The sequence below is a fragment of the Alligator mississippiensis genome, chromosome 3 (genome assembly GCF_030867095.1).
Source record: "Alligator mississippiensis isolate rAllMis1 chromosome 3, rAllMis1, whole genome shotgun sequence".
In the NCBI taxonomy this organism is placed as follows: domain Eukaryota; kingdom Metazoa; phylum Chordata; order Crocodylia; family Alligatoridae; genus Alligator; species Alligator mississippiensis.
In genome coordinates, this window is record NC_081826.1 from 41811055 (window position 1) to 41838116 (window position 27062).

Genomic DNA, 27062 nt, shown 5'->3' on the forward strand with positions numbered 1-27062 from the left:
TTATGGTATAGCATTTGCTTGACCAAAGTCCGGATGGCAGAAGAGGAGAAAAGGAAATTAAAAGGTATGGAAACATCTGAGGTGAGGAGAGTTTTAAAAAAATTCAAGAAAGACGGGTCAAAAGAAGCAGGCTAAAGGTGGCTTAAAGTACATTTAGTGGTTTTATGCCAGTTAGATCTGATTTAAGACAAGTTATAGTCTAATAGAAGAAAAACTAGACTAATGGGTATTAAATAAAGTAAAACTGATTAGAAACATTAAAAAAAAAAAATGTTTGGTCCTTGTTTAGTAAGTTTTCTGAAATTGAGCCAGGCAATAGAGTATTAAAATCCAGGTTCACGTCAGAGTCTTTGCTCTTCAGCCTTGAACTTTGGCTTCTTGCTGAACAGCCCTTCTACAGATTAACCAAGGTAAGTTCATCTTTTAAAACTTAATTTGAGACCTAGGTAAGAAGTCATTTTCCTAAAAGGCTGGCCAGCTGTTAGAGACTTCTGAAGATTTTAGGACTGAAACTGTCTCTTCAAACCTTTCTCATTTCCCTGAATGACTCTGGAGGTCAACAATACACTTTGCTTGGCTGCGTTTCTGCCATGTAAGTCTTGGTGTTTGTTGTCACCTTTTTAGGCAGCCTATGTAGAAATGGGAAACTGCTATCTGGACAGATGTTAAATTTCTGTCTTGGGTCAGGCTGATCTGGAAAATCAGAACCAGAGAACATGTGTTACCTATGAAGGAAAAGTGATCCAAGATGTCACTAAATCAGTGTTCTCTCTCCTTCAATTAGATAGGAACCTGAATAAGCTCTCTCCTTTATTTCCTGCTATCATCAAATATAAGAACAACTGTTGCCACTTCACTCCTTTCCACTGTACATACTTAACAGATAGGACTGGTTTTCCTTGGAAGTTTTAGCATAGGGTCTTCTGATAAGAACAGCAGAGCGCAATCACAGGTGTAGCTGCTGGCTGGAGGCCGGTATGTATGCGGAACTGATCTTTCATTTGATGCGGTGCATCTTTGGCATCACTCTGTTCATGGAGAAAGGGAGAAGGGTGCTATTCAACTGTGAAGCAATTACTGTCATTCTACCCAACACCTTTTCAGTCATGCTTATCCTCTCTAGATTGGCCTTGGAATGCATCCTGCACACAGAGCCTGCAATATCAGTCACTGGGCACATCTACACAATACTAAATGCGCAGTAGACCAATTGCACTGCTCATTAGCATGTCATGGCAAAAGTCATGCTATTGTGCTCACACACAGTAGAATCAGTCTCCAGCACATTAGCATCACTTAAAAGGCATGTGCAGTAGTGCAGGTTACTACACATTTAGTTAGTACCTGTTATTATAGGTACTGAACTTAATGCACAGTAACCACGGCACATTAGTGCATGTGTAGACGTGCCCACTGTTAACGCCTCAGAAGGGGATTATTTCCTCACAGATTGGAAGCGATATTTTCCTCAAAGATAAATGTTGCCCTGGGACATGGCTGGGAATGAGAAGGACAACTGCCAATGAGAAATTTGAACTAAAAATTGTAATTCCTCTCAGAACAGCTATGAAACAGCAAAGAAAGAGTAAGCCATTGGCCACTGGAAGCAAGAAAAAAAAACCTCAACAATTCTAACAACAGGTAATTCTTCTGTTCCTGGTAACTACTGTATCTTGTTCCTTCCTCTAGTCACAAAAAGGCTGAAGCACCCATTATAACCAGCCTTTGGATCTAGGAAGTCCAACACTGGTTTTTTCTATTTCTACTCTTAGGGAAAACTATTAAATCTATGTCTGCTCCTACAAATAGGGAGAAAGAATCAAACAAAGGTACTCTAATTTGAGAGAGGTGTTTAAAAAAAAAGGATAAATTTGATCTATACAACATAATTCCCACCTATGTCAAAAAGAGTTGTGTGCATATAGGTCTACAAAATGTGGACCTTAGAAAAGCACTTCCCCAATATGGCTGTCAAATTTAGATAACATTTTAATTAGCATTATATGCAGAGATTGTGAAGTGGCATATTAAAACTAAATTTTGTGAAGCATGGCCAATTATAGTTTGGAATTTAAATTTAAGATTACTAAGACTGGCAATGTCTGCTTATTTCCCAGAGAAGCCACTTCATTTCCTGAATTAAAGAAAACTAGTGATAGCTATACTGTATTTTGTGTACTTGCATGATAGGACATGGACTAAGAAATATTAGCCAGGGTAAACAGCAGCCTACTGACAGCACTTTCAACAGTTATAAATTTGTGTAAATAATAATGTGCAATCTCTGATTGAGTTCCATCAGAAATTCAACAGTCACCATCCCTCCATCCGACTTTCTTTAGAATACACCAGCACCAACATCTCCTTTTTAGATACAATGATCAGTATCCAGAAGGGTAAAATACAGACCACAGTATACAAGAAACCCACAGACCAACATATGTATCTGCACAGAACCAGCAATCACCCAAAACACACCAAAAAAGCTGTGATATACAGCCAAGCCCTCAGATACCACCGCATCTGTACTGAAGAGAACACCCAGGATTGCCACCTCACCAATCTTAAAAAGGCATTCACCCAGCAAGGACACTCCTCCAGAGAGGTAGATCGCACGTTTGAAAGAGCCACCTGGATACCACGAGAAGAACTGCTGCAGTACAGAAGAAATACCCCACAAATCGCACACCGCTGGTGATGACACATCACCCCTCCCTGGAACCTGTATGGAAAATCCTCAAACAATTGCAACCCATACTAGAGAGAGACCCTATTCTTAAAAAGATCTTCCCAGAGCCACCCATCCTAACCTTCAAACAAGCACCGAACCTCGCCAACCTCATCACCAGAAGCAAACTTCCTCAAGCCCAGAACACACCAAAAGGATCCAGACCGTGCCATGACAAGAAATGCAAAACCTGCCAACACATCACCACCACCCCCACTATCACTACACCCCACAACAGAGCCATCAGCATCCCTGGATCTTACAGCTGCACCTCCAGAAATGTAATATACCTCATCCAATGCACCAAATGCCCTGATAGAAGATATGTAGGAGAGACCAAACAACAACCGCGCGCCAGAATGAACACACACCGGAAATCCATCAAAGACAGAAACACCCAATTACTGTTGGGGGCACATTTCTCACAGGAGGGCCACTTTCTCTCCAATCTCTCAGTCCTGATCCTCAAGGGAAACTTACACAACACTTCCCAGAGACAAGCCTATGAGCTCCATTTCATTAACCTCCTCGATACTAGAGATCATGGACTAAACATAGACACTGGATTTTTGATACATTACAGTCTGCCTGGCAACTGACTCCCCAGCCCAGCCCCTGGCTTCTTTACTTTTCATTCCATCCAGGAAGAGCACGCAGCAACTGCTGAAACTTCCTTAGCCTGACGAAGGGTTTTTGAACCCGAAAGCTTGCTTAATAAATATTCTCCAACTATTTGGGTTGGTCTAATAAAAGATATCAAATTCACCCAAGGAACCTTGGCTGTAAATAATAAAGCACTCCAAAAATCTTAATTTTACTCAGTCCCTCTTAACAAAAGTTAGAGAAGCCTACTTTCCCAAGGTTGGGTGCCTATTCAAAGTAGCCATTTCCTGAAAGGGATGAATAATTCACTAGTTACATATCCAACTATAAATTGTCTGCAAACTCTCTGTGCATAAAGTAATGGCTGTGCTGAGACAAGCTCTGTGGACTCTGCACAGGCAATCAAGTAATTGATCAATGGACTACAGCTTTTGAAAGCCCACATGCCTAAAAGCCTCCTGGAGCTGTTACACACTGAGGATTTCACAGCATTATTGACCTGGGTAGGCTCTTTATCCTCAGCAAGTTATTTTTAGCAACTTTCTGCCAGCAAGAAAATCTCTTTGTTAAGCTTTGTCCATATTACTACAAAAGTGCTACTTACAATTCAGCACAAAAATGGATAAGTATAAAGCTTAAGCAAGACTTTTGTAACTACTTTAAAAATTATTCTTTTGTCTCCTTTTCCCCACTCCCCCACCCTTTAAAAAAAAATTATATATATATATATATGCACTTCTGATATTCTACAAATCTGGGCAAGATTGCTGTTAGAAATTTGGCTGCCTATCAAAGCTATCTGTCCTAACTGCTGTGGGCTCTCAACATTCTTTGTAAGCAGAATGTGAACACACATTAGAAGGAACTATGTCTGAATCAACGTATTGTCTTCTTGCCCACAGTATTCACTCTGCACATTTTATGTATTGCCTTTTAGGCAATTCTTTGCATTGCAGAAAAGCAACAGCTAGTGATTGCACTGTACGTAAAATAACTAAATTCGCTACCAAAAGGGCAAAAAGGAATGTGCCATACTTCCAACCTAAATCAATTGCTCTATTTTTAAACAAAAAAGGGTAACAAAAAGTCCTTCTTTCAGTACAGAGGGAGCAAGAAGGCAGCACAGGGTAACACAGGACTGCTACAGGATGGACCAGGGCAACTCGTAACAGACAGGATGGACAAAGCTGAACTCTTAAATGATTTATTTGCATCTGTGTTCCTGGACATGGATACAAACACACCTCCCAATGAGACCTTAGTCTGGCTTGAGAGAGATACCAATCCACCAGTGGTTAGCACTGACCTAGTAAAGGGCACTTGGAGGGGTTGGATGTATTTAAGTCAGCAGGCCCCGATGATCTTCACCCAAGGGTATTAAAGGAATTGGCCAGTGTCATAGTGAAAACACTGGCACAACCGTTTGAGCACTTGTGGTGCTCAGGGAAGGTCCCAGGAGACTGGAAAAGGGCCAACATGGTCCCTATTTTCAAGAAGGGGAGGAAGGAGAACCCAGGTAATTATAGGCTAGTTAGCCTCACGTCTATTCTTGGCAAGACCTTAGAAAAAATCATAAAGGATTACTGAGGGGGGGGAGGGGAGGGAGCAGCAGGTAATATAGTGTTAAAGGTGCCACCAGCATGGGTTTATAGCAGGCAAATCTTGCCTGACTAACCTGGTCTCTTTTTATGATCAGGTCACAAAGTGCTTAGATGCAGTAGAGGTAGATGTCATTCACTTGGATTTTAAAAAGGTTTGAGACAGTGTCACACCCAATTCTTACAAGTAAACTAAGTAGCTGTAACATGGATTTTTTCACAGTCAGGTGGGTAGAAAACTGGCTTATGGGACACACCCAGAAAGTGGTGGTGAGTGGGTCAGTTTCCACCTGGAGAAATGTGGGCTCTGTCTTTGGACCAGTACTGTTCAATATCTTCATCAGTGATTTGGATGAGGGTGTAGAAAGCACTCTGTCCAAATTCGCAGATGACACCAAACTATGGGGTATAGTAAACACACTAGAGGGTAGGGAGTGAATTCAGGCAGATTTAGATAGACTGGGGAAGGGGGCAGATCAGAATAGGTTGCAATTTAACAAAGGTAAGTGCAAGGTGCTACACTTAGGGAGAAAGAATCACCAATACACCTGTAAACTGGGAAGTACCATTCTAAGTAGCACAGCAGTAAAAAGAGATCTCGGAGTCATAGTCGATTAAAAAATTAACATCAGACGCCAGTGTGACAAAGTAATAAGTAAAGCTAACCACACTCTTTCCTGTATTAGTAGGTGCATCATGAGCAGGTCCAGGAAGGTGATACCTTGCCCTCTATGCAGCATTGGTGAGGTCGCAACTAGAGTACTGCATCTAGTTTTGAGTGCCGCACTTCAAGAGGGCTGTGGATAACCTGGAAAGGGTTCAGAGGAGGGCTACTCATATAGTTGAGGGCCTACAGGTAAAAATCCTATGAAGACAGATTGAGGGACCTGAATCTCTTCAGCCTCTGCAACAGAAGGCTGAGAGGTGATTTTGTGGCTGTCTAGAAACTCATCGGGGAGGGTCAGCAGGGAATAGGAGATGCTCTGTTTACCAGGGCATCCCTTGGGGTTACTAGAAACAATGGCCATAAACTGAAGGAGAGTGGATTTAGATTGGACATCAGGAAGAAATTCTTTACAGTGAGGGTTGCCAAAAGATACAATGGGCTTCCAAGGGAGGTGGTGCTTTCCCCTACCTTGGAGGTGTTCAAAAGGAGATTAGACAAGCACCTGGTTGGGGTTACTTGACCCCAGCATTCTTTCCTGCCCAGAGCTGGGGGTTGGACTCAATGAGCTAATAGGTCGCTTCTGACCCTAGAAATCTATTAAATCTATAAACACCTTTATCAGATAAGGTCTCCACTTTGAGGAACATGTTTCTATGGCCTGCTATCAAAAACTAACTTGCAGCCAATGCAAATGCCATGACCACCAGTTGTTCAGCAGCAAGCTCATGACCTTCCATTGGCTTGAGGAGTTTAGTCACAAAGCAGAAGGCAAGGTGCTAGCGTAAGGAATCTAGTCTTGAATTGTTACTAGAAAACGGACACAAACCAAACAACATAATGTAAGGCCTGCAAAACCAGAGGCCCAAAACTGCATATATATATATTGTCCATAGTAGCAAGATACTGTCTCTGTTAAAACATTACATGCATTTAAAACACAAAATAGCCAAACAATTTTTTGTTAAGGAGCAAAACACACTTATATTGGAAAAAAAGTGAGTATAAAAAAAATACACCTGACTTGGTAACTAATGGTATAAACCAGTGATGCTCAACCTTTTTGGCTGGTGGACCAAATGGGAAGTGCCTAGGTCATCTGTGGGCTGGATCCATCTGGTGGCCCTGATTTGGCAAGGGATGGTCATGGCAGGGCCCCATTCAGCCACCTGTAAGGAAGCAAGGGGCATCCTGGCTCTAACCTGGTCCCGTGGTGGGAGAGAAGGGAGAAAGGAACTAACCTGGTCCCACAAAGGAAAAGGGGCATGGCCCAGCTCTATCCAGCCTGAGAGGAGGGGTGTGACCCAGCTTCATCCAGTCATGGAGGTGGGAGTGAGGGGGTGCGACCCGGCCCCAACCTGCAGGATGGGGTTTGGGAATTGGCAGTAGGGGAGGGTGGCCATATTTATTGCTACATCTCTGCTGCCACCAAATTTCCCAATCTTTGGGAGAGCCCCACGGGCCAGACATCTACAGCTCTGCAGGCTGCATTTGGCCTGTGGGCCAGAGGTTGAGCACACCTGGGATAGACAAACATATACACGTAGCAGTTTCAAAAGCGGAAGAGGAGCTGCTGCTGCTCTGGGACCCTAGCAGCTGATACACTGTGAGCGTTAAGTTCACAAGAATCTATAGCGATAGAGTGTAGCAAAATTGCTCCAACTTCGACCCTGGATAAAATAGGGGCCAACACTGGGGTGGTTTTGCTATACTTGTATTGTGCTCATACACATTTAAGAGTTATAGTAAAACAGCTGCCTCATATTCTGGAGCAACAACTTTTCCTTTTTGAAGCCCTTACAAGTATGTTTGTCCATACCTGTAACAGGGAACCTCTAGCCCCTGAAAGCAGCATTATGCACCTGCAAGACTGCTGACAGCTGGATTGGTGTCAGCCATGAAGAGACAGGCAGCAGAAAGGAGCTAGGTGGTATAGCTCCAAGAGAATAAGAAGCTGACAGCCACTTACCTGGAGCAAGCAGGAAGAGAAATAGGTGTGGAACTCCAGGTATCTGTTTAAGTGGTGGCTGTGGCATGGCTGCTGGGCTAATTAGAAACTGCTGATGCCAGTTAGGGAGCATTGGTCATATGAACAGAAGGGGGTCGAGCCCAGGGCTCTATACACCTGTGTCCCAAACCTGGCTCAGGAGAGAGAAGAGCTTTTTGAAACTTGTTGCAGAACTGTCTCTGGCAGCCTCGGAGGAAGACTTCCTGGGAGTAAGGGGTGACTAAGTGTGCTCCAAAGGGATGTAGGTGGCAGGGCAGCCAGCAAGCAAGGAAGAATGGGGGAGGGGTGCCCTGAGTGACTGCTAAGGACACAGCTTGTGAACTAGGCCGAGGGGGAGGTATACCGTAGAGATGACTAGGGGGGGCCACAGCACCCTAAGTACTGTGCCAAAAGGGAAAGCACCTAAAGGAGCCACTCCAGTTTAAAAGGAGGCCCCCAAATTCATTGCAGTATTTGAACACCAAAAGGTATGGAGGGTGGGAAGCAGGAGGTACTATAGAGCCTGGAGAACACTGCAGGCAGATCTGACCACAGGCAACGTTAGACTCTGGTTGGAGGCCTGAACATGCTCCAGTGCCCAAAGTTCTACATAACAACAACAGCCACCAGATTTTTTCTATCGGCACAGAATGCACAGAAACACACGGCTACAGCTACAAGGTCAAATTACACCAGCACAGTTTCAGCTATGATGATTCCAAGGTAACAGATCTGCACACACACATTTAACGAAGGGCTGAATCTTCCCTACAAAATCATTGCTATTGACAATCTACAATAAAAAAAACATTGCTTCCCAGGTTAAAGTTGCAGCATTTCCTGGGGAAATACACTTGCTAAAAATACACTTACTAAAACTGGTAAGTTAAAACAATGAGAATTTCTCAAGGAAATAGTGGTGCTACAACTCTGACATCTTCAATATTCAACTGGACTACTCACATCAGTAGTGCTTAAAAAGTAAGTGCTGAAGAAGGAGTCTCTTAATAGTTGCAAGGTTTCCTATCCATATCATTGGCAAAAATTAGCAATCCTCTTGCCACATTAAAAAAAAGGACTCATGGTATTTTGAGTATTTATACCTTTTCTATCTCTTCTAGATCTGCTTCATACATCTGGCAAGTTATTAGAGAGCCAAGCAAGGTAAATTAAAGAAAGAACAGGTTCTCTTGTGATTTTTTATTATCTTTTTATCCAGAGCAACTGTCACGTACTGCAATATTATCCCTAAATAAATATCAACTAGGAACTTACCTCATAACATTTCAGAGAGACAACAAAAGACATGGTGAATGCACTAGAAAGCTTTTTCGTATCCTGCTGCAGTTGCTTCAGTAATGGGGTCATTTAACTTTCTCAAATGGAATGAACAACAAAGGTTTCACCATCTCTGATATCAAGGATTTAAACTGTTTAATAGACAGAAACACAAAAATACATGTAATAGAGGTAGATCAGGCTCTCTTACAGCCTGGTCTTTGTCTGGTTGGGCTTATGCTTCATCCTTTTGCAACAAGGGAAGTTCAGTGTGATTGGACCATTCAACCCAAATTTCTGACTGGACTAGCCATAAGTGGCAGGGAGCCCCAGTGATATAGACAGCCTGGCAGAGGTTCTCCCCCTCACCGTGATGTGCAGCACTGGCCAGAGCCCAGAGCAACCCTGCCCATTGCTGCACCATGGGAGGGGAGTGGGGGGAGGATCCCCACACCCCCAACCCTCCCTCACACCCTACATCCTGCCCCCACACCCCTCCACATTTACACAACCCCCCTACATACCCTACGCCCTCCCACACACAGAGCAACACACCCTCACAACCCCCCCCACATACCCACACCCCACCACATCCCCCACAATATATAAAACTAAGAGTTTATTTTTGAATTGTGCCAGCACCTCTATATACACACCACGGAAGGACAAATCATGCCAAAATATTTTTTGTAATAAAATTAAAATATGTTAAAACATATTATAGTAGGTGACTTTTAGTGTATGATTTAGTTTTCTTCTGTTTCTAAGATGGCAACCCTTAGGAAAGGAGTATTTCTGGGGGGGGGGGGGTATGGGGAGGGACTTCCAGTGGCAAAGGTCAGGGGTTAGGGGTTGGGACTTCAGGTCCCAAGATGGCAACCAGGGGGCGGGGCAATTGTCACGGTACAGGGCTACCCATGTGGCCCTTGACTGCTCACCAAAACTTAAGCAGCCCTCAACCCAAAATAATTGCTCACCTCTGTATTAGAAGACCACCACAAACTATTTTAAAAAAAATTCTCTTTTGCTAAGCATTCCCAAAACAGTTAAATCAGTAACTTGTTCCAGATGAGGAATCTGGAAGATGTAGTCTGTAGATGTAATACTTCATGATGGGATTTTTTTTAGTAACTCTACAATTGATTACCATGTGGATATGGACATTTGATTACTATGTGGATATGGACATACTATGTGGATATGGACATTTATTCATCCATCCAACAGTTGGGACAGATGACTGTAGCAATTTCCATCTATACCCTGCCCTGCAAAACAAAGACTACAGAATCATTGCCATATTGCACTTAACACAAAAAGGACAAAAAAACAAAAACAAACAAAACAACACATCTCAAATGAAGACTGCATAATTTCTAGAGCACAATGCAAATAGATCAAGTAAAGTATAATCTGAAAGTAGTATCCATCTGAATAGCTTGGACCTTTTCAAAAAGTCACACAGAGGTTCTTCTGCTTGATTAATATGCAGGATACAAAACAGATTAAACATTTTGAAATGAACTGCATGGTGGCATTTGATAAGCCAACATTATCAAAACAGTTTATTCTTCATAAAATAAAAATGTCTGTTATATTCAACTTATATGATAAATATTTATCTCTTCTGGATGTTAGGATAAAGAGCAGCCCTTGGTTTATAAAAAGAAATGGCCTATCAGGATAAATTGAAGTTCAAGTCAATGCTTCCAAAGCTTGCACTTGTGGAGTAAACTGAAAAGTAGAGCACCATCCCTTCAGCAAGATAAAGATCCTGGTTCTACTCCTAGTAGCAATTTTCTGTCCTCCATCTATTACTTGCGTCTGCTTCTACTGCACTCCCATAGAGAGAAAGTGTGACAGTCTCAAAGCACAGATTACTGGTTTATGGCTCAAACACAGAAGGTTATGCAACTAAAAGACTTAACAAGCTTCTGTCACATCCTGTTAAAATTAGCTTACAAGGGAAAAATGGTATGACCCCTATGAAAAATGACAGTCAAAAGCAATGGAAATTCAAGAATGATACAGCTGAGAACAAGCTGCAGTACCTTGATAACAAAGTAGTCGAGCAAGACCCACAAGAATCTGTCAGCAGTCCCATCTGCTTAGACTCTACTAAATATCATTGGGTGTTTAAAGACTGCTCCAGGAGGCTGGGGGTGGAGGGGCACTTTAATTAGTGCAGCTCCGAGAGCTGTGCTAATTAAAGCGCCCGGGGCATCACATGCATCGGCATCCCCTGGCAGCAGGGTGCTTTGAACTAAAGCTTGTTGAACAAGCTTTAGTTTAATGAGCCCCACAGCCATTTTTCAATGCGGGGACGCTAATATATATGACACTGGAGGCTGGCGGAGTGCAGTAATTACCATGCTCCAGCAGACTCAATTCATCGAGTCTGCTCTAACGCACTGTAACTACAGCATGCCAGAGCAGCCTCCCTGCATGTGTATAGGAGCCCATTTCTGGCAGGAAATTATTTCCCTAAGTTTATTTTATGAGAGAGAGTAAAATGTTCTTAAAGTGTAATACTCTTCACAGCTTGGAATCTGCTATGAATACCATTCTGGCTTCCAACATATCTGCAAAGCAATAGGAAAGAGGATGCATATACTCAGTTTCCAATGGAATCCAATGCAACAGGAGCCACCTGTTATGCTAAGAAAGCAACTGGTGAGAGACTGACACTTAGTAATGCTCAGCAGATAGCATCTCTCTACAAAGGCAGTAAGATGGCAGTGGGATGCTCAAAGGATGTTACCAGGAAGCCAGTGACTGCCTGTTAGATAAGGACAAACAGTTCTTTTTCCACATTTGGTTAAAGTTGTACATTACAATATAGTCACACACGTCATTAGAAAAGCTGATGAAAATTTTCCAGACATTTACTATTGAGGCCATTCAAAAGCTTCTGCTAACCAATATATAGTAGTTCTGGACCAGAAAGTCCTACTTAAGAAATTGAATAGATCCAATTTTGCATGTTCTTGTCAGTGTAGAGATGAAAGAAAACAAGAATGATAGTCCTTATCTCCGTATTGCAGCTATAATTCAGACAAAGAAAGTACAAATGAAAATCAATTTCAGCTGGGAACAGCTGGCTAAAGAACGCTGTCCATTCAAATCTACACAAGGGGCATCATATTTCTTCAAGGCTGCATTTTCTACTTATGGCTCTTTGTGTTACTCTACGCACTGTGACAGCAAGAGGATGGACATAATGCAGACTTTATCAATGTGTGTTCTTGGGAAGAAATGCTACCCTCCAACAGACAAATGTTTACAAAATACCAGATCAAAACATTTTGCAAGATGGTATTTTTTGCCACAAGGTAGAAAGTTTCCTCTCATTCACAACTGCTGTTCTACTTTAGAAATTAACCAGTTTGAAATTAGAAAGTAAGTTGCAGTGACTTCCTATAAGAAAAATCAAGTAAACTACAGACTACATCAAATGTAAGTCCACATGACTGAGATAACATAAGTTTTGTTTTCCCAGCTCCTTAAGCATTCGACTTACCTTCACAGCAAGGTACCAACGCATGCCACATTGCCTAGGAATCTGGTCAACTCCGTTTGTATTATTTACATTACTTATTTAAGGGGACAACACTGAGCAGCACAGCTGGAAAAGCAGCGTTATCTTTCACTCCATACACTTTTAAAGTAGGCAATCCCTTTGCATCCCTCTCTCATAGATGCTGCATGGCTGAAAACGCAAGTCAACTTAAACTCCTTTGCCAGACATGACTAGCATCATCTTGCATCTCTAACTTGGCTTAAATTGAACTGGCCCAACTTCACCAGATGGGTTCAGTGAGAGCTGGCAGTAGTATTTGGGTCTGATTCATGTTCATGTTTACTATGCTAGACCACACTGGCCGGAGGTCTAGGTCTTCCTGAAATGGGATGTCATGACACTACAAAGCAGTGAGGGAGCAAAATGGAGACATTATGTACAACTGCATTTCTAGTCTGTTATAGAAATGATTTAATATCAAATAGTGTTTAGTATGTAAACTGCCTGTAATTGCCGCTTTATAGCCAAATAATATTCTATCTATCTAAATGCTGAATTTCCTCTACTGCTTCTATGAAAAACACATGATGAAGTTTTAAAGGAATCTCTTTCTTTTTGTGCGTCCTTTGCACTACTTAGTGAAAAATAGGTAAAGTAGTTCTTGTTTATATTAAGGCTGACACATCAACCCTTGGAGTTCAATGTTCAAAAACAGAAGACATTTTTAAAAACACTCATTTATATGTACACTTGTTCAAATGCACAGTTTACTGCCAACTGCTTAGGTCCATAATGATTCAGATTCATACGTGCATTTGCAAAGAGTTCAGCATATTCACATTCCTAGAGATGGCCTGTTCATCCTGGTTTCAAAATGAAACTCTAAAAAGATAACTTGGAATACAGTTTGGGAATTTAGTTGTGCATGAAATTGAAACTTTTAACTTGAAACATCACTATGCAACATATGGACCTTAAAATCTTCAGACCACCTGGCTGATGTTTAATAACTCTGGGATTAAGACTGTCACGTTCCAGATCAAGGAAAATAGGTTATTATTCCTTTTATTTTGACAAACTGATCTTTGCCAACACATTTTCTTAAAATATAAGCATCCTCTGGCTCTGCAATGTACAAGTCTTTTCCAGTCATAGTTCATTCCTGGAAAAAAACAGTTACTTACCCTTACCCATACCACTGAGCAAAATAAAAGCACTTTTGCTTTAAACTGGTTGAGACCAAGAAGCAGATATGAGTGTATGAGCAAATCATGGGACTCGTGTTGGGAGTATGCCAGAGTTAAGAACAGATAAGAAATCAGACCCATATTAACCAACTTTTGGCAGCTAACCTCCAATGTAGCACAGGACCCAGCCAGCTGCCCTCCAACAAAGATGGGTTCCACAGCAGATTAAATAAACAATGTTACAAGGCACAGTTTAAATTTACATGGATTGTTATGCTGCATTCAGCAACAGGGTATATAAAGCAGCACAACCTACATGTGTTTGTTCTCTCTTCCCCTCAGACAAAGGAGTCAATGTAGCTGGGTGTCTATTTTGGGAGGTTCTTTTGTACTGGGGAGGGTCAGGTTATCATTTACAGATTATCTTCCTTTTGTGTCAGATAAGGTGAAGCCAAAAGAAAGACACCTTGCATTTCACATGGAAGATAGTACAGTGTGTAGGAGCCTGTAGTTCCCAGAGGCCTTCATTCCACCATCTTGAACTATCCTAGAAAAGAGCTGCCTCCTGCTCAGACAAGCCTTAGCTCATAATGACCAGTGCCGTTGTACCAGAACTCTTCTTGATTCCAGTCTTCAGCTCTGAACTTGAGGCAGTCTTTTAGATACCTTGGGCCCAAGCCCAATTCAAGACTTTGCACCTTTTCAGTGAAGTAGAATGAGCACTTTTCACAGCCACCATTGGTGCTTGGTCCTGTGCCTAGTTGCAGGTACCTGATTAAGGATGGTTCCTTGGACAGGACTGGGTAGCTTCAAATGGAGGCTGACCAGAGTTTCTTGGCCTGTTGTACAGCTTCAACATAGGCTTTGAGGAATTCACTGTTTCACTCAGTCTCATTCAGCCTTCATTTTCCATCCCTTCCCTTCATCCAATATAGCATATCAGAAAAACAAATGAGATCTTTCCTGTCACCTATAAAGATGTGGCAGTTCAGGAAACAGGGTGCTCATGCAAGGTACAAGAACCAAAATGGTTGCCAGATTCCTTGCCCTAGGGGTTAGAGTAGTGGTGTCCTTTAACAAGTTCTGGAATCTTAGACTGTTGAGAGACATTCATTCAAAAGTTTTGATGGGATCTAGTCCCCAATCCTAACTGATTGTCCTGCCATTCTACATGTGGGATCAGGAAGAGATCTAAATCATACTCTACTTGCCAGCACACTTATGAACAATGTATACAAAACTTTCCATAAAACAGAGCTAGAGCACAGTCCTACAGAAAAATCAACATCAAAAACTCCCACTTGGTATGGCTGGTATTAGGCTCTTAAAATGAAAAACATTAACAACTCAGCTAAAAGACTTGTGAAAAATCTAGTTTTGATGCTTCTAGAGCTGCTTACACTACAGAAAATTTACCATTCAGCAGAAAGCATTATAAAACAAATATACATTTTACTGTTGTCAGCAGCTTTCAGTTTCAGCTATACAATATTGGTACAGAGAAATAAGATGATCCAATTACAGTAAAGCCCTAGCAATACTAGTATTACCCCCACATTTTCCTCCCTGTTAATGTGTTAATCCCAAAACAGTTGTGAACAACAGATTCTGGTCAGGTATTAATGTCTTTTCTAATATAAGTTATAATTTCATATCTAAGATCAATCTAAAGGCATATAGAGAAACTTATGCTGATGTCTTGTGAAAAACTGGTCCAGTCAATGCATACTGGTCACCAGCCTACTATTTGATCAGTATATGGGATATGGACCATGAAGGTAGAAAACAAAATTTACAAACAAAATAAAAGAACCCCCAACGTAACATGCTTTCTTTTCAATATCAGCACATCAGCATGATCAGAAGTATAAATATCTTTCACTGATCTATCCAGCCCTACAGGCCCTTGGTCATCTGGCACTGAGCTTGTACAGACAAACATCACCAATCAGAATGAAAAAAAATGCTCTACTGCCTAGAAAATCCAAGTTCTCTCCAGTGTTTAATATATTTAAAAAGTCTTTCATAATATTACAGAAGGAAAGTACCTGCCCTGATTGTATCTCATGACTGACACACTGGAATGGTCTCCTAGCCCACTGAATATTCATTCCATTAAATTTTAAAGCAAAAGGATCAAGGATTCAAAGTCGGATTATGCCAGAGGGGCAAAATACAGCCTGCAGGCTGGATCCAGCACACCAAGTGAATGGATCCTACCTGTGCAAGGTGCCTGACCTTTGGTTGGATCCCATCCACAGCTGCCCCTGTGCTGCTCTGCATGGGGCCAAGCCCTGCCAGGGGCAGCTAGCACCGTGTTTCTTCCCGTGCCAGGTCAGCATACCGCTTCTGGCAGGGCTGGATCCAATGCAGCTGCAGCCACCCAGACACTGATCAGCTCCCCTCACCTCCAACAGTGAGTCCTTGTTTTGCTCCTGCTGTGCCATTCCAGCCACAGAGGAAGCTTCATCAAGGCAGCTCTTGCCCTAGTGGTAAGGGCTCCAGCTCCAACTCCCAGCTGCTTTCCACCCACTCCACCTGCTTGGCAGCCAGACCAGGAGCAGCCCCGCTAGTAAACTGCTGGCTGGGGCTGGCCCAGTGGGCACAGGCATGGTGCAGGCTAACCTGGGGGGAGCAGGTAAGGCTCAGCCCCATGCAGAGTGCCACAGGGATAGCTGCAGACCACACGACCTGGTCCAGCTCTGCTGCATGTGGCCCCTGCCCCCTCCCTTGCTCCCCACCCCTCCAGCTGGCTCCTGGAACCTAGCACTTAGGCAGTCACTCTCCCCTACCAACACAGCAGGGGCATGCAGGGAGTGCATCACTGCTCTGCCCTGGGCTCCAGCCCTGCACTGTCACTGCCCCACAACCCAGCCCCATGTTCCCAGCCTCATCCACCAAACACTGCTCCCCACACATCCACAGCCCCATCCCACACAGGGAGTTTAGGTGAGTTGTTGAAATGAGGGGGGGGGCCTGCCATGACCTGCAATGACTCAAACTCCCTATGTGGCCCCTAGGCCAAAATAATTATGCTGACTCAAATGAAAGCTTTATATTCCAAAGGTTCTGAACAAGGATTTAAATAAGATAGATGCACACATGGGCAGGTCTAGGATTTTGAAGAGTGGGGTGCAGATCATGTGGTACATCATAGCATATAATACATTACATATTTTTCCTCCAGGTAAGAAGAAACTGGAAGCTTTACTAACGTGCTAGGGGCCTTAGCTAACATTACTTGTTTTTGCTTTGATCTTAAACTAAGTAACTTTATTGGAATGCACATTATTTTGCTATATCACACACTTTATATTAAAAAAACTAAGCAAAAAATAATCAAAATATATTGTTTCTTCAGTAGTCATCTGAGTTAAATGGTCATCTCTTTTTAGAAAAACCAAGCCTTCTTGAGCATCTCGACAGTACATCCAATGCTTTATTGAAAGATATTTCCACACCTGAGTTGATGTTATTAGTTGGAGCTTAAAATAGACTGCAGGGCTGTGAAATAGGAGCTACATTACCAGAAGGAGCTAACAGACAACAGAACTGCAGAATAAAAAATAGCTTGGATTAAGGAAACAATACCATTCAAAAGCAGAGAGGCTTGTTAACACCTGTGGAATGAAGAATTTAGAAAGAATCAGGTAGATTATAATGAAGTAAAGTGACTACTTTACTGCTGCCTAAATATAAATGTTTTAAACTTTGGATGGACCAGGAATCAAGAGGAGAGGGGCAGGGGGGAAGTCCAATTCCACCACTGTACCCTGCCCACCCCCAATATCCATCCCTGGTTACACACGTAACAGGTTTAGCCAAGTTTCTGATTTCTGACAGGGAACAATTACTGTTTCACTAGTACAGCTACAGAACTGGAAAATAAATCTCAGTTTTTCAGTGCTGACATAAGCTGTACTAAAAAAGACTTCAGAATGCAGACTTGTACTTAGGTAATTGATGGTCACACTAACCAATCGCTGTTTATCTGTAATGACATGGTACAACCAAACTGTAGGTGGATCCTTGCTTGGAGAGTGCCAGTCATTTTTCTGGCAGGTTTTTAAGTAGAAAAGATGTAGTTACAATATAATTCTTAGCTATGTAGTACCTTCACAAACAGAAGGTAGTAATGTTTGTGGTTGGCTGCTCACATAAACAACTGTGATCAACCCAGCTCCACAGTACACAGGCACAGATACCATTTGCAATTTAAGTACTTACAAAATAAGGCCCAATCCAATCTACTAGTTAGTGGTAAAGGACTATCTGAAAAGGTTCAATATACATAGCACACCAAAAGCTTTTTAATCTGTCACTTTGCTGCTTATAGCCACAATCAAGAGAATATAAGAGTTAGTTAACTAGATACAACTTTCTAAGCATGTACAACATACCCTTAAATTGCTAAAGCCATTGTCCCCCTATAATGAATGGCCATCATATATCAAATCCTTTTCAAATACTACTTTGTGCACGCTCAAGAATGTTCCAAACAAATCATTTTAGGAAGGTCAAAATGTGGTCACCTGAAATAACATTCTTTACATACTGTTTTAAATAAAATAAAGGTAGGTCAAAGGTGGGCAAAGACAGGAACAGGGGTATTATAAAGACTATGTTGTAGTTTAACTATATCAAAATTCACACATGCAAAGCTATTTAGAGTTACACTAACTAGAAAAGGATGTAATATTATGCAACCCCCAGGGACTGTAAGCAAGTTTTCTATTTTTAATAGACAGAGAGCATGAAATGTAATTTACTAAGGATTAAATTTAGAACAATCCACTTCTCTCATGCAATGAACCACAGACCAGTCAATCACAATCATTCAAAATCTGCCTCTCTTTTCTATGGAAATCTTGCCTCATTTCAAAGTCAATAAAGGTAATAAGTTTGATCTGTAAATATGAGTTAGACAACCTCTTGAAATTGTGGAATGCTACTTGTATCAGAAATCTTCCCACATGTGAAATGAGAAACCAATGAAGTTTATTGGTGGTCAGAAAAGTCAAACCCAATTTGTACTACAGGAATCCACCACAATTGATTTTACTGCTTATTATTTTAGAGCTGTTACTACCTATACAATCCCGCATGGGCCATAAATATATGGAATCCTCTTTGGTAAGAGCATTATGTACATATCAATTACAGGATAACAAAGGAATTGATCTAAGGCTAGCTCCTTAGAGTAAAGTATGTTTGCTTTTTTAAGTGCTCAAAGTTTCCAATAATTGTATGCTTTGCTTGTTCTTCCACCTACAGACCACGATAAACTTCTCCCAAACATAAGGAGAACTTCTTGATTGCTATTCTCTTCCCACATTATTCTTTCTTTACAAAAATCTGAGTGTTTATCAGATACAGAGAGATTGTACATAATTTAGAAACATTAACATGTAGAAAACTATTACATATGTTCTAGCCGTTTTAAGATACGAGGTGGAGCCAGCCTGCCGGTAGGCCAATAACAGAGTACACCACCAGTTGTTTGGTTTTTGTTTTTACTTTATTTATTTTTACCATTTTGGGTACAAAAATTTTGCTAAGAATGAAGAAAGAATGACAGAGCAGAGAACGTTAGCAAAAGTAATAATGATGCAGACGATAACATGAGGGGATAATCCAGTTCATTGGATATAATTCTTTTATTGATCTCCATGAATGCAAATGAATAAAACGTGGTTCCCTCACTATTAGTTAACTGCCAGAATTCCACTAGGATGCTGTCCGCTCAATATTTTTCTAACACCTAAAGGACCTCACTATTTGCAAGCCACCTGAACCTTGTTGTGCTAACACAGCATAGAACCATCTATGCAACACCAGCAGCAAGACAAGAAATGCACATGTTCTTACAAATTTCAAAATATTGACTATGGGAAGTCACCGCATTGTATGTGAACAAACTAGCATTGTCTTTAATTGTGGACTGTCAGCGCTAAACAAAAAGAATCTGTGGAATTAGAGAATTTTCTGCCCTTAGTATCCAGCAGGTTGATGAAAAGAAGCTCATAGGCTTCGTCTCTGGGAAGTGTTGTGTAAATTTCCCTTGAGGATCAGGACTGAGAGATTGGAGAGAGAGTGGCCCTCCTGTGAGAAATGTGCCCCCACCAGTAATTGAGTGTTTCTGTCTTTGATGGATTTCCGGTGTGCATTCATTCTGGTGCACAGATGTTGTTTGGGCTCTCCTACATATTTTCCATCAGGGCATTTGGTGCATTGGATGAGGTATATTACATTTCTGGAGGTGCAGCTATAAGATCCAGGGATGCTGATGGCTCTCTTGTAGGGTGTAGTAATAGTGGGGGTGGTGGAGATGTGGGGGCAGGTTTTGCATTTCTTGTCATGGCACGGTCTGGATCCTTTCGGTGTGTTCTGGGCTTGAAGAAGTTTGCTTCTGGTGATGAGGTTGACGAGGTTCGGTGCTTTTTTGAAGGCTAGGATGGGCAGCTCTGGGAAGATCTTTTTAAGAATAGGGTCTCTCTCTAGTATGGGTTGCAATTGTTGGAGGATTTTCCGTACAGGTTCCAGGGAGGGGTGATGTGTCATCACCAGCGGTGTGCGATTTGTGGGGGGTTTTCTTCTGTACTACAGCAGTTCTTCTCGTGGTATCCGGGTGGCTCTTTCAAACATGCAATCTCTCTCTCTGGACGAGTGTCCTTGTTGGGTAAATGCCTTTTTAAGATTGGTGAGGTGGCAATCCTGGGTGTTCTCTTCAGTACAAATGCGGTGATATCCGAGGGCTTGGCTGTATATCACAGCTTTTTTGGTGTGTTTCGGGTGATTGCTGGTTCTGTGCAGATATGTATGTTGGTCTGTGGGTTTCTTGTATACTGTGGTCTGTATTTTACCCTTCTGGATACTGATCATCGTGTCTAAAAGGAGATGTTGGTGCTGGAGTATTCTAAAGGAAGTCGGATGGAGGGATGGTGATTGTTGAATTTCTGATGAACTCAAATCAGAGATTGTAGGTTTTCAGTCCAAATGATGAAGATGTCATCGACGTATCGTAAGTACAGCAAGGGCTTGATGGTGCAGTTCTTGAGGAAGTCTTCTTCCAGGTGGCTCATAAAAAGGTTGGCATACTGTGGGGCCATTTTAGTGCCCATAGCTGTTCCCATTATCTGAAGGAAGTGTTGATTATTAAAAGTGAAATTGTTGTGTGTGAGGATGAAGTGTATAAGCTCAGTAATATCTTTGGGTCTGTATTCTGGGTTGTAATCTTGTTCCTGTAGATATGTAAGGCAGGCTTGGATGCCATCCTGGTGTGGGATGTTGGTATATAGGCTGGTAACATCCATGGTGGCTAGGAGTGTGTTGCTGGGAAGGTGGTCTATGTTTTTAAGTTTCCGTAGAAAGTCTGTAGTGTCTTGTACAAAACTTGCTCTGTGGGTGACAAGCGGTTTTAGGATTGATTCAACGAAACCTGATATTTCCTCAGTTAGGGTCCCATGTTTGGATATGATAGGTCTGCCAGGGTTCCCTTGTTTGTGGATTTTAGGGAGCATGTAAAAAGTCCCAGGGTTAGGTAGCGGGGGGGGAAAATCAAGGTTTGTAGTTTTTCTTGTCGTCTTGGTGGAAATGATGTGATGGTATTTTGAGTTTTTTGGTGAAAAGGGGAGTAGGATCTTCTTGTAGTTCTTTGTAGTAGGTGGTGTCAGAGAGCTGTCTGTTGGCTTCCTTTATGTAATCCTCACGGTTTAGGATGACTATGGCTCCTCCTTTATCTGCTGGTTTTATTACTATTTGGTGGTTAGAACTTAGAGATTCTGTGGCCTTTTTCTCTGGTAGAGAGAGGTTGTTGTGGTGGTGCGTGTTGCTGATTATTTCACTATTCATTCTTTTCCTGAAGCAGTCAGCGTAGCGGTCAAGGTTAGCGTTTCGTCCATTGCGATGTGTCTAATCTGATGTTTTTGGGGGCTTTTTGGCATTCATCCTTTCCTGAACGTTGTCAGAAGATGCGTTGTTTTTGGGAGTGGGTTCAGTTTGGTCGTGGAAATATTCTTTGAGGCGCAGGCACCTTTTGAAGTCAGGCACACTTAAGCTTAAAACAAAACAGAACACTGGGCCTTCCTTATGAAAACATTTCAACCTTTGCTTCTTGAGAATGTGCCAGCTTACCCCATGCCCGTTGATGCAGTTCATGCATCCAGTGTAGATTAGAGAGAATGGGAGACATTTTCCTTCTCCATCCTCATAGCTTCATGGGGAATCTGTTAGACAATTCACAAAGCCTGACACCAAGTTGCTTGCTGACCATTCTGGGTTGCCAAAATCCCTCTCTTCCCTGCTTCTTTGAATATATGCATGTTGTTGGAGAGGGTAAGGAAGTATGGAATACCAAAGACAACTACTGATGGGCACATTTTTGGCAACACAACTGGAACAAATATCTACTGAATCCCTAATAAAAAAAATAAATAAATAAAAAAAAAAATTGGGCAGCGCAAGGTTTCATGGCTCAATCCTACTCATTCGACTAGGGATAGGCAGATCCCCTGAAAATTAATGAAAATGTAATTAGTGGGAAAGAGAATTGAGCGGTGCTTGCTGATCATTTACAGGATGGGCACAATATGTGGTCCCTTCTGGCTGAAGCAGCAACAATGCTGCACACAGGGGCTGCCCCAGAGGGACTGGGATGCACACTGCCCCTGTTCTAGTTGGTCCAGGACCCACACTACATTCAGTACTCACAGGCACCATGTGCAGTACACGTCCCAGGCTAGCTGGAGCACGCACTACATGTGGTGCTGTGATGGGCACCAGATGCAGTGCAGTGCAGTTTTGGCCACTCCGCACCAGGTCACGCATTCTGGGGGAGAGGGAGGGGAAAGAGGTTTGGGGAGTTAATCTGGCCCATGGACCAGCCACATATAACTCATCTGGCCTGTAGGGACACATGAGTTAGACACCCCTGACCTAATGACTACCCAATGAATTCAGAGATGAACAAACAAAAAAGGTATCAGTTTTCATGAACTGATGCGTGCTCCCAGTGGCTGTGGGGGCACGGCGGCAGTGGAAGCATGGTGGCGGTGGTGGGAGAGCAGCAGCAATAAGGGAGTGTCGGGGAGCAAGAGTGGCGAGCACTGACCAGGGGTTGGCAACCACCTGCAGACGCCGCCGGTGGTGTCAGTGGTGGGGTGGTGAGCAGCGGGCGCCCATAGGTGCTGCCAACACTGTCGGCAGTACCTTTTTGTAGGGGGTGCACCGCCATGCCCAGGGGGTGTACATCACCCACCAGTTTTAGAATAAATTTTACAATTATCCAGTGCAAACTTATTACCTGCAAAAATGCTAGATAGATAGATATATTTCTCTTAAAGATCTGATAGAAATATTGCATCCATTCCACTGCTGAACACCACTGTGATGGACTATGTAGCAACTATTAAGAAACTGGACTGGGAAGTGAGTTCAAGTTCCCAGTTGTGTCCTTGATTTTCAGTGCAAGCTTGGGCAAGTCACTTAAGCACAAAAAAATTAACTCCCAACTTTCAGCTTCTCTGCTGTATCCTCTCCTCCTCACACTATGTCTAATCTCTCTGTTCTACTTAGTTTGCAAACCCCAAGTTAAGAACTATTTCTTATTATACATTTTGTATAACAAAGGGCCATAGTGTTGATTGGAACCTGCAGGCACTCCCACAACACAAAACAACTGTCTCTAGTAAGTTTATGATATACTTGGAAAAAGAATGCCTGATATTTTACATTTTAAAATAATAATAATAATAATAATGTCAACCTGAAACATACCAAAGAAGGTAGACTCACACTGAGCATAGCAAGTGCTCCTGGCCATGGCGTGCGGCCTGCCTACAGGTCAGGTCAGGCCCACAGATCCTCCCCCCCACATATGCCCGACCTGGCTGTAGACACTATTTTCTAATATGAGGGTGTTCACCTTGCAATTTTACCATTTTCAGCATGTTGGAGAGATCAGTGACATGGCACCCTGGTCACTCATGTTAAGTTGAGCCTGTTCTGTGAAAGGCTGAAATCTTGGCCTGAAATCTTGAACTTGACTCCATAACAAGCAGGATGACAATGAAGACAGCAAGGTTCTCAGTGGCATGTATTGTGAACCAACTGCTGAGGAGTTTTATATCAAGTACAAATAATTTAAGTCAGGCCTGGATGTCACATCAATAGGGTGCAGAATATCTAAGATGCTGGAGATCAGAGACAACCCTAAGTTAATTTTCTGTATGCTTCATTAATTAAAAATGAGGAGGCAGATACAGAAAGGTAGTTAGAAAATGTGAACACACTGAGCAATTTCTTAAAATACTGATCTGATTAGACTATGCTTTGATGGTGGGGCAGGGGATTTGGTAGTAGATTTCCTTCCTCAAATGAGGTGATGATGATCTTAGTAACTTCCAAAACAAATTCTACTCTGACATTTTTAGGGTGGGAGTGCATTCCAAGGCTCTCAGAATTTACAACAGGGTTTTTGTTCTCAAGTTGCAGGCCAGGCATTTCAGGGTTTGACTGCCTTAAAACCTAACAGAAAAGGTTACTGAGTTCCTTCCTTTCCAAACTCTTCCAAACACCTAAAAAAGATATTTTTCCTTAAACATAAATCACATAATCAATTAACCTGCTGCACTGTGATATACAGAATAAAGATTTGCATAACTAGTGTAAAAGCTGTTCCATGTGTGGAGTGCTGCATGCATTATTCACTTCTATTAAAACAGATAAAATACTACTACTACTAATAGGCAGACAAGGTTCTGGCTATGTCCTTAAACCAACACAGCTACAACCTACACCCCGTAACTACTACTAATAGTAATAGATAAAATAACTTTGCTATACTGAAATCAGAAAAAAAAAAAGGCTAGGACAATAGGAAGATATTTTAAAACAAGTAACATTTTATTCACAGTTCAATAAGCAAACATGAAATTCAAACAACATACTAGAAAAAGTACTCATATCCCAGACTATTAATCCTATGTCCTCTTGAAAGGTACAATTAAATTAAATAAGATCACTTATTTTTATTTTGTTTTTCAATTATCAGCAATACACAAGTTTTATCTGATCTGGAACTGGAGGTGACAGCAGCTCAGGGTCCTGGTGGAAGGGAATGGAGGGAATGGCAGGGCAAGCTTCCTCCCCACCCCACTCCTGGGAGGCAGTGGGTGGCGGCACTTTGTCCCTGTCTACCCCCCACCATTCTTAATGAGCAATTGGTTAGTGCCTTATAAGCACATACGAGTACCCGAAGTGCTTTTGCACTTTAAAGACAAGGACCACTTTTTCTAAGTTGTATCTTGTTTTTTAGAAATCCCACTGAAAAAAGGAAGAATTTTAGTTCCATAAAATACGTAGACATAAATGTTGAATCCTTACAAATGTTTCAGTTGGTTAGAATATAGCCATATACACTCATACACAGCTGCCAGATAATTGAGGTTTTTAAAAAAAGAAAACCAGAAGTAGTATCTGGGTACATATTCAAGAAAGGACAGGGTAAACACTCTGTTGCTGCCTATGCTTGTTAAACAACCCAAGCAGTCATGTCTAACAATTACCTTACATGGATTAAATAAAAACTGAATCCATAGCTCAAGGGAATCTTTATTTAAAAATTAAATATCAGTAAAATAAAGTGCAACAGGCCCTCCCAATTTATAATTAATATTCTGAAGGACAGTAATAAAATAAAAAATAACCTATGGTATAATTGTTTTTGGTAAGTGAAGATAAACTTTTAGACTATCAAAGGTATTACTAGTGTATGCAGTGACTCCTGCCAACAGCACACTGTTTTCTAGACAAGATAGGAGCTGATACAACTTTTTCAATCTGTACAACCTCCCATTAACAATAACACTTCCTAAAAGAAATACATTTAAGTTATACGACTATTTGCAACATTACCAAGATTCTTTATATGGAATCAAACGAGGATTGCTTTTTCTAAAACAAAAAAATGGCATCTCTAGCAGTATTATTCGAATGAGAATCAGTTTATGCTACTTAATAAGTAGTTTCAAAATGAACTTGAAGAATACCATGGAATTCCCAAAAGGTGCTTTGTTTTGTTTTTTTTAAAAGGAGCTGATAAAATTATTATCCAATTTTTAATGTCTGCAATAATCTCAGGTAATTCCCTTTTTAAATACTGCTATTTTACTACTATTTTTTTTTTTTGAAAGAGAAAGGTCAGACCTTTACTTTTTTTGCCCCTACCCCCTCTCCCCTGCAAAATCTGTATTTTTTTTTTTTTTATAAGACACTCAAGTTTTAACAAAACCCACATAGCACTGAGCTCTTAGTAGTCATGTTTCTTGCAACTCCAATTACTGGAGGAGGGGAAGAGGGGGTGATGGGATTCCCCCCTCATTAGTCCTTTATTATGAAATAGCTATTCATAGATTCCCAAAATACCTACAATTCTTTTCATTCAGTACCAAGAAACTCTTATAAAGCTTAACGAATTGAAGAAACGTGATACCTTAACAAAGGCACGATGCTTCAAGAAACAAGAGGAATTTTCATTCAATATCTCATTGAAAAAAAAAAAAATCACAGAGAAAATTGTAATATATTAAGAAAATATACATAAAAAGGACAAGGTAAGTATTCTTTACCACATTCCAGAAGTGTAATGAAGAATGTGGGTCAAATGTTACCCTTGATAACTACTGTAATTTCCCACAACATATTTTATGCTCTCATGGAGGTAAGGAAAACAGTCTTTGTAAGGGCTGTTACAGGAGGATTTTAAAAGCAGAGTGAAATTACATGCAGGTGGACACTGTATTTTACATGACAACATTTTGTTCTTTAAATAGGCTTCAGAGAAGGTATTGTTTGAACTACTTTTACATTTCTGAAAAGAGGGAAGCATCAGGTGAAACTTCAGTTGCAACAATACCCTGCTTTTTCAAAAAAGCTATACAAGTGTATGTTGTACCCTACCTCCTTACCTGGTATTACCGTAGATACTACATTGATATTACCTGAAAATTAGGTTTCCTAGACTTATGGGGCATGAACTCAAGACTGAAATCCTACCCGACTAAAATTCCAGCAGTGACATTTGGTTTGGGGAGGGAAGGGATATAAAAGGAAATCGAATTCTGTCGACTTAAAATTTTGCAGACTAACTCCTCAACACCATCACCCTCTCTGTTTGTTTCTGCTTCTAACACTATCACTTTCTTTACTACTGAAGGCACTTTCAGAAGTGAGCCACAGCTACAAAATCAAGTGGGTTGTACTCAGTGGGAAGCATGTACAGTAGTGAAAACTTTGCTGGATATAGGGCAAGTTCAATATATCATATAAATGAGTATTTATCACTTACTGAAGTGAAAGCTTGCAAGTTACAAACTGTCAGAAAGGCATCTCAACAGAGAGTAGAAGAGGTCTCTTCACTTTAGCTTTGAAACTGGACTGAAGCAGAGAATGGGGAGAAAAAGCTCATAGTAGAAAATATACAATGGGAAGCAATCCTCT

General features: G+C 41.4%; 1 protein-coding gene across 1 annotated transcript in view; it reads right to left on the reverse strand.

The window, feature by feature from the left end:
- SDC2 (syndecan 2) overlaps positions 1–27062 on the reverse strand; it is a 119414-nt gene that overhangs the window by 46163 nt on the left and 46189 nt on the right. The gene's annotated exons all lie outside the window — the stretch shown is intronic.